The sequence below is a fragment of the Prosopis cineraria genome, unplaced genomic scaffold (assembly GCF_029017545.1).
Source record: "Prosopis cineraria cultivar Desert tree isolate PC_DT_omini unplaced genomic scaffold, ASM2901754v1 PC12, whole genome shotgun sequence".
NCBI lineage: Eukaryota > Viridiplantae > Streptophyta > Magnoliopsida > Fabales > Fabaceae > Prosopis > Prosopis cineraria.
In genome coordinates this window covers 27,002,636-27,014,340 of record NW_026555343.1, presented here as the reverse complement: position 1 = coordinate 27,014,340, position 11,705 = coordinate 27,002,636, and the positions used below count along the sequence as shown (strand labels likewise).

General features: G+C 27.4%; 1 pseudogene; it reads right to left on the bottom strand.

Moving 5' to 3' along the window:
- Window positions 1-683: 683 nt before the first annotated feature.
- Window positions 684-5,492, bottom strand: LOC129288982 (methylsterol monooxygenase 1-1-like; annotated as a pseudogene).
- Between the last annotated feature and the right edge of the window lie 6,213 nt (window positions 5,493-11,705).

Here is an 11,705-nt window from a genome sequence, read left to right as displayed (position 1 = left end):
TAAAAAATAATTATCTCTCAGTGTCTCACACACTGTATCAAAAAAACTAGTTCTACCTTCTCAAATATCCTTCATACATGAAGGAAAATGAGGCAATCATGCGTATATGGTTATATTAATTGTTCCCACCAATTTTCAAGGATTAAGAGAAAATTGCATTTAAGAGTATAAGTATATTACACATAAAAACCCAAATTTTCTCCATTTTCTAACAAGGCTCCCATTTCTTAATGTGGGCTTATCATTGGGCTTGATCTATTAAGAGTGGATAACCCTATAACCCAACACTTTTCTTCTCTTCTCTCAGTGTTGTTTGATGATTTTGTCTCTAACTTATCTTTTACTTGTGCATAATTTATTTTAATTTTTAATTAGCTCAATTCGTCTTCTTTTTTGGGTGGATTTTACAAGGTCCAAACATATCCACAACAAAAAGTAATAAGGCATTAGATATTTGAGAACATTGAAAATGGCCTTTGGTTCTTTCTTGTGTTATGTGATTGTTTGCTTAAACTTTTGTTTATGGTTTTTACCTGTCCATCAAAATTAATTACTATTATGTCATTCACATTTATTATTTGTTTAGTTGGTCGCAAATTAATGCAATTTAGCTAAAGACCACACTTTGTAAAATAAAAAACATAAAAATAAATATCACATTAACGTTATTGATTTCAAATATATAGTAAATAACAACAACAATGCCTTACGGTATAATTTAACTTACAAGGAAGTAATTTTGAAAACATATGTGAACTCATCTAATTAGATGATATTCTACCCATGTATCACACGGGACAAGACACTAATTATAATAATACAGCATGATCTTTAAGCAACATAAAACTTATACGGTACATATTTTATACTTTAATACAAATTATTCTCTACTATATATTCATATCAAGCCTTGTTGTGAACTATGCCCTTACAACAATTACACGTTAATCTGCTGGTAATAGCTACTCTATTTTGTGGTTTTGTTGATTATGAGATGCCTTCTTTAGTAGCTTTGTCTTGTAGTGGTATCCCTGCAAGACACACGCCCATTTGTTTAATTTATCATGTAAAATGAAGTGATAATAATTACGTATTAATCTCTCCACCTCGTTCTTAATATGTATGACCTTTTTAGTTGGTCTTATATATATAGGACTCATTACATATCACAATGTAGCATTTATGATGTGTTGAAAAAATATATCTATTTAATTTAGGGTAAAATTAGAATTTAGCAATTAAACTACATATAGGACTAAAAAATTTGAGATCCTGAATTTGTTTTTTGTGAAGGTTTACCTGTAAACTTTTAACATTGTGACAATCTCACCCTACCATTAAGTTTGATCATTAGTTGACTAAAAAATTATGATATCAAAAATAACAATAAAGAAGGACCAAAAGATTCATAGAAAAGGATCCAAAAATTACAAATTTTATTTTTTGGTACTTCTCTATAATTTGTAGGTTTTTTTTCCATGATTCTTTTGGTTTTTTTCTATCATTTTTGATATCATTTTCTGTAATATTTTGGTCAACTAACAGCGAATCTAATGGCAGAGGGAGAGTGCCGCGATTTTAAAAGTTTAGAGGTAAAAAATGAGTTTATATTCCTAAATATCCATGGGCCTATATAATTTAAAGGTTAATTGCCATTTTACCTTTTAATTTATCTCAAAGTGCTTTAGAAAATAGAAGGAACAATATTAATGAAGAACCCCCTGAAAAAAAGTGAATTATTGTTTTAATAAATATCCAATTCGTTTAGAGTCCTTGCCCAATTTAAAAATTTTTTAGGGATCCTTCATTGATATTCTCCCAAAATATTTAGGGAAAATAGTTTCCAAATGACATTGTCATTCAGTGAAGAAGGTCTCACATGAAGTACAATATTTGATTGTGAATTAGATGAGACTTATCTATCCATGATTTTTCAAAGTATATGTATTGAATAACTTGTTTTATAAGCATTGAAATCTAGGTACTGAAAATTAGACAATCATTAAATCAATCAAAATATTAATTTAAGGTTAATGGTTAAAACTGTGATCGAACCATGATCAAATCAATCATAAATAAAACCTTTTATTAAAAAAGTTAAAACACTAATTAATAGTTTACCAAATCAATTAGGCAGGTTGACCCATATTTTCAAATTATAATTAAAATAATCAACAGAGAAAATATAAACACACCTTGTGGGTGCCATAAATAAGATCACAATAACTGAATACAGAGGCAAAGTTGCATTGACAATTTTCACCAACGGAATGATGGTAGTCATGGTAAGCGGCGCCTCCATAAAATGGTATGTATTTTGTGGGACTCCATGGGAATTCATAACTGTATTTTACAACAAAATAGAATAATTATCCAATAACAACAACAATAAAATGATATAAAAAATTGCATTTTGAAAATGATAAATACAAATATTAATAATATATGTATGTAGTTTCGAAGGATTTAAATCCTTCTAAACTTGATATATGTAAATTTCTCTTAGGTATATATAATTTTGAGGAAGAAAGAAAATATTTTATATTTTATAAAAAATATTAAAATTGAGAAAAATACTAGAAAGGAAAATCTTCACAAAAATTCATGAATATTAATTTTGGAGGATTTAAACTTTTTATGGTTCAAAATACTATGGGATCATATGGCCAATATATATATATATATATATATATCGTTTTCTTTGCTTTTTTTAAAAAGCAAAGTTACATGAAAGCTATTGGATATACTATGGGGGTAAAAAGTTAATCCAATATATTTCCTATTAATAAAAAATTTAAGAAATAAAAGTCAAAACAATTATAATTTTTTATAGAAATTTTTTTATATTCAATACAAGATGTTCCCAACATTCAAAAAGAACTACGAAATTTTTCTATATATACCAAGATTGAGGATTATAAACAATAACTATAAGGCCTGAAATAACAAAATCTCTATACACAAAATTGAAACTAACAGTCCAATTTCTTCCAATGAGCAATCTAGCTTCCTCAATAGCGTCAGCAAAAAATTATAATTTCAAACATGGACAGAATGATTCAACATTAGAAATGAAATATTTTAGTTCACCAATAATAATAATAATAATAATATAATAATAATAATAATAATAATAATAATAATAATTGTTATTAATTATTATTGTTATTATTATTATAATAATAATAAAATGGAATATTTTATAGTCACTAAATTTGACAATTAGAAAACTCCAAGCAGCTTTGAAAACATCTCCGTCCTTCCCAAAGACATAGATCAAATTTTATAATATATATTATGATTTCCTATGACTAAGAAGACAAATTTTATAATTATTTTAATCTGAAGAAAATTTCGAGAACAATTTTGAGTTTTATTCAGAGTTTCAATTAAGGAAGAATGTCCCAAAACAGGACATTAATGACAATTAAGTTCTCAATAAATTTTTTTAAAAAAATTACAAATATTAATTTAGATAGTTGCAAACAGGATTTGCAATTGTAGACTGAGTTATATTTAGAATATAAATGTCTTATTTGCAATTAGAACTCATAAATTGAAAACTGTTTGAATCAAAATTTATAATTGATTTTTCAAAAAAAAAAATTCAGAAACTTAATCGTCTATGTTGGGACTCCAATGTCATTCTCCCTTCAATTAACTTTGCAATGATATATTAGGAAATGAAATTAATTACCCGCTGTGAGTCTCAATGACTTCAAGTTGTCGCAAAACGAACCACAACCAATACGTGGTAATATGACAAGGAACCAAATTGGGCCAATAATGGAGGGAAAGCCCAATAGCAAAATCTCAGCCCAGTGTGCATACAGGGCCGCGAGCCCATTTGGTGCTTTACATTCATGGTGGACCTTGTGAATCTTCTTGTATGCCCATGGACTATGGAGCATCCGATGGATCCAGTAACTTGCAAAATCTTCTATGATAAAATACACTGATAATTGCAGGACTAATTCCCATCCAGATGGCAATGGGAGATCCATTCGGATACCAAGGAACTAAAGAAAAATCAAACAATCTTATTAGCAAAAAATAGAAAAACAAAAATCAAACACAACTTTTAGTTTAGCGCAATGATGATTGGGTTGTAACGATAATGAATTGGAATCATTTAACTTTTATCCATTGAATTTTGTTGATATTTGTATTAGAAAATTCAAACTGAAGGGAAAAAAATCTAGAAATTTAAGGATTCTATTTATATGAGAAAGTTTGAAGTGAGATGGATTTTCAGGAGTCACAAGGATTAAGTCATACCTTCAAATTCAAAGAATGCTTACAGAGATATTTATAGATCATCCAAAATTCAATATGAAATATTAAAAAAAAATTGTAAAACTTAAACTATCATTTCTTCCCCATCATGTTTTGAGTTAAATCAAAATAATCATTTTTTTGCTAAATAATTGTCAATAAATTAAAAAAAACTTTTTTTAAAAAATTTTAGATTGAGCTTATGAAAAATCATATCCAAGTCCTCTCAATAGTTTTTCTTTTACTCAAAGTACTAAACTGAATCGATCATTACCGATCAGTGCATTAGTTGAAGGATCAATGATTGAAATCAAAGTCAAACCATAATAACATTAATTATAAACAAAACATTTTATTAAACTGGTTAAAATACTACTTCAACAATTTATTAGTTTAATTGGACATGTTAATCTGGATTATTTCCATACTATGCTCTTGTCATATCCCTTCACAGCACCCATATCCAGACTCTTTAATGCATCCAGTGTCCCATACCTTGCCATGTCATCTAATGTTTGCATAAGCCAAAAACTTGGGTGTTTGATATGATTAATTTTTATTAAAGTTCTTGGCTTCTTCAACATGGAATGACAAGGCAAGACATGCTTGACAATAGATGAATTGAAAGACTTGGATATGGTTGCCGTGCAGAGACATGGCGAGAGAGAAGCCACCAAGAGGATCTAAATCCTAGAAAACCTTGACGTCCAGTTTAAGTTCACTCCAAGAAAAGAAGAAGAAGAACAAACTAGACATTGTTCAATTGATTGGCAAATTAAATTTTTTGTTAAAACAATTTTTCCTCACGCAATCAGAAAATTACCTTGATGGCTGGAAAAGAGAGAATCTGAAGAGGACCAACAGCGAGGATGAAAGTGTGCATGACATTCTTGTAACACTCGAACATTTGCCAGAAAGTGTTTCTGACCTTTGGCTGAACCTTGTACTTCATCATGCTCTTCTTGTTGCAGAGCTCTATGAAGACGAAAGGAAGAGGAGCTACAGAATAAATGAAGCACAAGAACACTATGATATGGCAGTAGAGTAAAAAGTCTGATTTGTTGGCTGAGTATGTGAACCATACTCTCTCTGCATAACTCAGCCCTCTTCCCACTGCTGCTTCTGCTTCCTCAAGCGTCTCGTACGGCAACATTATTTATGCTTTCTTAATTTTTTTCTCTCTATAGAGAATGTGACAATTCGATATGATTAATATAGGAAGAATAACATAGAGATCCTTCCAAATTAGGCCCTATTTTTAAAACTGCAAAACTTTACAAGTTCATCTTTCAATTTTATAATTTATTTTTTAAATTTTAACATTATTGAAAAGTAAATAAATTTGTTTTATTTTTTAAAATTTTAAACATTAGTTATAAATTCATTACAATAAAGTTATAAAATTAAAAGTCAAACTTATAAATTCTTAAAGTTTGAACCTTTGAAGGTGTCATCCTCCCATAAATATATACAACTAAATCATTCAACTGTCTGTAGGGGAAATGACACTATAGCCCCGCCAAATGATGACTTTAATGCAGTTTCGTGTCAAAAATTAGAGGACTTGCAAATGTCACTCAAAGTTAGTTGCAAATATGCATGCTAATAAAATATGATTCACCTATAAAATTTAAATGCCAATTTGCAACTTATATCTGTATGAAATAACATTTCCAACTCATCTTTCAACAAAAATCTTTTGAAACTTAAATACTATTTAATTTAGAATAAAATACAAGAACCACTTCTTTATTTTACTTTAATTATAGAGACATCATTTCTATTTTTAAATCCCATATAAGCATCCCTTCAAATTAAAAATTACATAACATATATTGTTTGAATTTTAGATGTGATAAGGTGTCAATTACTTGATAGTTAGTGACACTAATGTGTATACAAAGGGCACAATTTTGTATTAAAAAGTAGGGAGGTTAATTTGGTTCTAGTTTATCCCGATCAAAATAATTTGTGTTTGTTAATTTGAATATTTTGTAAACTATTTATGTAAAAATAAACAAAAAAATTTTAAAATGGAAATGGAGAGGGAAAAAATTATATTGTTAGGATAAATTAATAATTAAAAATCAATAGAACAAATTAATAATTAAAGTTTTGGCATGATTTTAATTAATAAAATTAAGAATTTTAAATCTTAAATGAAATATACCTAAAAGAGTTTAAAAAATGAACTAAAATATATGTTTAAAAATAAAATAAATATTTCTATAATTTTAACAAATATTCAAAGAGGTTATTGTATTTTACACAAATTTATCTTTTGAGACTCAATAAATATTATCTCCTCTTATTATATTGGAAGAATTTCAATTTAGGACCATGGGTGGGACTTAATTACTAACGTGTTCCAAAAAAATTGTAACCTCAATTTAGTCTAGGGGAATTAAAGTGAAAATATTTTTAATGATAAAAAGATTAAAGTACCTTTCATTTATTATACAGAATTATTAATTATTAATTTTTTTATTTTACTTGTTAATGTACTAATATAAGTTATAAATTACATCCATTTGTTAGACAAGCAATAACATCAATTATTAATTTACTAACATCAATTAAAATAAAGCTTACAATTTAACAATTGATATTGCTATTTGTGATTGCATAACTGATGTTGAGTCTTGCATAATTATTAGGAAAAATGACAATTAAAGACCCCCTAAGACATTAATCTCAATTAAGGACCATAAATATTGAAATTCTAATTAGAACCATGGTCTTTAATTGGAACAAAAAATATATCTAACTTTATAGAATTTTCCTCCACTAAACACTAAAAGAGATCAGCTCTTGCTTGCATTTTCTATTTGTTTTGAGTGTGAAAAATCTACTCTTATGTGCGCAAAAAATCTGAGCAAAAAATCATAGTCTTTAGTGGAGTGGATCGTCATCTAGGTCATCATCTTCTCCCCTCTTAGTAATAGGTAATTACATTCATTGCCTCTTTTTCATCTTCTTCCCTCCCCTACGTGAAAAATTTGAAGTTTTAAAGTTTTTCTCTTTTCTATCTTTTATGTTTTCTCTTCTCTCTTGGGCGAAATAAATGATATTTTACATCATTTTTCTTCTATAACTAAGAAAAAAAGAGATTTTGTTGATGATTATATAGATTATATACATATACATACATAACAAATGATTTCTAAGATAGATAATGTTGAAAAAAATTGAGTGAAAAAAAAAAGATAAAACATGGATGATGATATTTTTCTATTTTGTGATGAAAAATAAGCCAATGTTGAAAAATGTAACATAGATACTGAATTGTTGTAGTCATTGTTGGGATTACGAGAATGATAGTTGTGAACTAATAAATTATTAACAGATTTTATCTTGAAAATTTTTTATGTAGAGTTGATTGTAGCATGTCATCATTTACTTTAGACAATGCAACAATACTATGCAAGAGGAATGATGCAATCATACCATGCCTCCATTAATTGATTTGCTCTAATTGTGTAAGAATAGTTGAGTAAAATGAGGTTTAAGCTATTGTATTGGCTAGTGACTTATTGACATAATAGAATAGCCTCACAAGTAATGATCTGTATTTCAAATGTCAGGCATGGAGGACCAAAAAGATTGAATGCATAGATTAAACAACTGTGATATAGACTTTCATAAGTTATGCAATTGTGATATAGATTTTCACAATTGATATTTTGATTATATGTATGATATAAATTAAAATTTTATGTACTTAAGTATTGTTTGTGGCTCAATGTATATGATATAGCAATCAATCCTAAGTATTTTTTTGCTAAATTTACAAGAAACTAGACAAGTCATTGGTGAATTATCTTGATTAATTATCTTGACTAACGTTAATGAATTCCCAAGCCACATTAGTGAATTTTCAAGTTATGTTAGTAAATTCTCAAGTCACGTTTGTAAATCTCAATTTAGATAAATGATTTTTTTGTTAAACAATCATATCCCAAGTGGGGTTTCATGTTTTCACAAGATACAATACCAATATTTCCATGACACGTTAGTAGATTCCAAATGGAGCTGATTATACACTAACAAGCATGAAATTTGATAAGTCATTGGTGAATTATCTGGACTGACGTTAGTGAATTCCCAAGCCACTTTAGTATATTCATAAGTGATATTGAAACTTTTCAAAGCTTTCTAAAATTATGAGAAACAATCTATTCTCAAATAGAATTTCATATTTTCACAAGATACAATAGCAAAATTCTCATGCCACGTTAGTATATTCATAAATGACCTTGTCACATTCTAAAAGTTTCTCTGATAATGGGAAAAAATTTATTCCCAAGTGAGGTCCATGCTTTCTCAAGTTACAATAATAATTTCTCATTTTACGATAGTGATTTCAATAATCTTATGTTATCACAGCAGTTACACTTGCACATAATTAAACCTGAAATAAACATCAACATTACATTACACTGATTTCAATACATATACATCATATTTACATTCCTTTTTACATACAAAATATTTCATCTACCTAAATGGTACTTGTGCAGTCTGCTTTTCAAAAAATAATTTAAACTAGAAACTTATTTACATAATTTGTTATCACCACAAGTACAAAAAATATGGTGTGGATGTCTGTACAAAAAGTGATTCAACAACAAAAAACACTAAATAAATAAAAACTAAATACATTCTAATTTCAAACCAATTAATATGAATATGATTTTCACCCCCTTTCAATCTCTATATCTATTCTTAGATTGAGATTCTTACATTTATTCTTGGTATGCCCAACCTAATTACATCTTGAGTAATGGTACACCTTCTTGTTTTGAAACTGTGACTTTCTTTGCTTGGTGTATGGTCGTCCTAGGGGACATATAGTTAGTGGTGGTTTCAAAAAGATATTGTTTTCATGACCTTCATAATGTATCTCGATCAATTGAGGCATATCAATGATTTTCACTGGAAACATTGTGAAGCTATATATTTTTCTTGTGCATAGATGCTTGTGTAAATACAGTTGCATTTTCAAATGTATGTCCAAACTCATAAATAAATCCTTTTATTTTACTAAATTAACCTTAGGGAGTAGTACAAGAGCATTTTGTGTTGAACATGGCAAAGAGAGTGATATTCCTTCAAGCTTTTGCTTAGAGGAAGATTTTGGCTATGATCATAGTAAGAAATCTTCCATCTTGCATTCACAATTACTCATAGGTTAATAGTTCTTTTCCTGAAATACTTGCCATATAGGAAATAAGCCTAAAACAACTAGGAGCAATATATAAATTTATTATTTCACAACTATCCTTCCCGCAATCCCAACTATAATTACAGCAATTCAGCATCCATGTTACATTTTTCAACACCAACATACTTTTCATCACAACAGAAAAAATTAGCATTCATGTTACAATTTTTTTTCACTCAATTTTTTTAACACTATCTGTGTCTTACTTCAAAGCAATTCTTCCCGTAATCCCAACTATAACTATAACAATTTAGCATCCATGTTACATTTTTTAACATTAGCATACTTTTCATCGCAGAATTAAAAAAAATCAGCATCCATGTTACATCTTTTTTTTCACTCAATTTTTTTAACACTATTTGTCTCAGAAATCATTTATTGTGTGTGTATATGTATATAATCTATATAATCATCAACAAAATTTCTTTTTTTCTTAGCTATAGAAGAGAAACAATGTAAAATATCATTTTCAAAGATATAAAAATTGTCTTTCGCCCAAGAGAGAAGAGAAGACATAAAAGATAGAGAAGAGGAAAACTTTAAGACTTTAGATTTTTCACACAAGGGAGGGAAGAAGATGAAAAAGAAGCAATGAATGTAATTACCTATCATTAAGAGGGGGAGAAGATGATGACCTAGATGACAATTCACTCCAGTAAAAACTACGATTTTTTGCTCATATTTTTCACGCACGTGTGAGCAGATTTTTCATGCCCAAAATGAACAAAGAATGCAAGCAAGAGCTGCTCTCTTTTAGTGTTTAGTGGAGGGTAATTTTGTAAAGTTAGATATAATTTTTATTCCCATTAAAGACCATGGTCCTTAATTGAAATTTTAATATCTCATAGTCCTTAATTGAGATTAATGTCCTTAAGGGATTTTTAATTGTCATTTTCCCTAATTATTAACATGTAAATTCATGTAATATCATATTAGTAAATTAATAAATAAAGTAAGAAAATTAACTAATGATTCTGCATAACAAATAAAGGATAGTTTGATCTTTTTATTATTAAAATTATTTTTATTTTAATTTTTCTGAATTGAACTCAAAATTTCAAATTTTTTAGAGCCTACTTATAATTAAGTCTTATCTATGATCTTTAAATGAAATTCTCCCTTTCATGGTGTGGTGCTAAATATATAGACGTGGCCGTCTTGCTGATTTCAGATTGATTACAATTTCTGACTTTTAGCCTTTGGCTTTCTCATTATAGATATAATCAAATAAATGAGTCGGTCCCGCAAAACCACTGGTCAATTTTTATTGATAGCATGATTATTAATATCCCTACATATATTTTATTACGTATGGAAAATTAAACGTAATTAAAAATTATATAAATTAATTCTAATATAATATTATAAAAATATAATGTTCAAATATTTCTTAAAATGTCGGTAGTCATAATAGTTAGGTAATCATGAATTTTTTATGCAAAGTAATAAAACACCACAAATTTTTTTAAAAATATATTATATTTTTTAAAAATGAACGACGCAATGACTACTATTCATCCTACTGTTCCATGAAATCATGAACATTGAAAATTTTTTATTTTATTTTTAAAGAGGGGTAAAGTTGAGAGTTTACTAAATTTTTAGATAAAATTAATAAATTTTAAAATTTTTTTTAATTTTAATAAAATATATTAAAAATAATTTATAAACAGAGGATCAGAGAAATATAAGAGATAGTCCCTGAAATTTTATCTGCGCGTGTTCCATCCCTTGTTGGGCCTGTTTAGTTTTCCTTATAAAAATGCAATGAAATTTTATTTTGTATTATATAATAATAATGACATAAATTTTTTAGGATAAAAGAACAAATTTATCCTTAAACTATAAATTTAGAAGTGTATGTGATTCTAAAGTCATTTTTGATTCAATGTTTCTATTTAACTTTTGAAAATGATGTATTTTAAACCTTACTGTTAACAAAAATTAATTTTGACAGTTAGTTAACAAAAAAATAAAAAATTTCAAAAAAATTTTAAAAAACTAATAAAACTTTTTAGGTCCTTTTTTGTAATTTTTTTATTATTTATAATTTTTGGATCCTTTACTATAATTTTTGAGATCTTTTCTTGTTATTTTTTAGTTAATTAACTGTCAAAGTTAATTTTTATTAATGGTAGAGATTAAATTGCATTGTTTTCAAAAATTAAAAGATAACATTATACCAAAAATGAATTTATGATTTTAG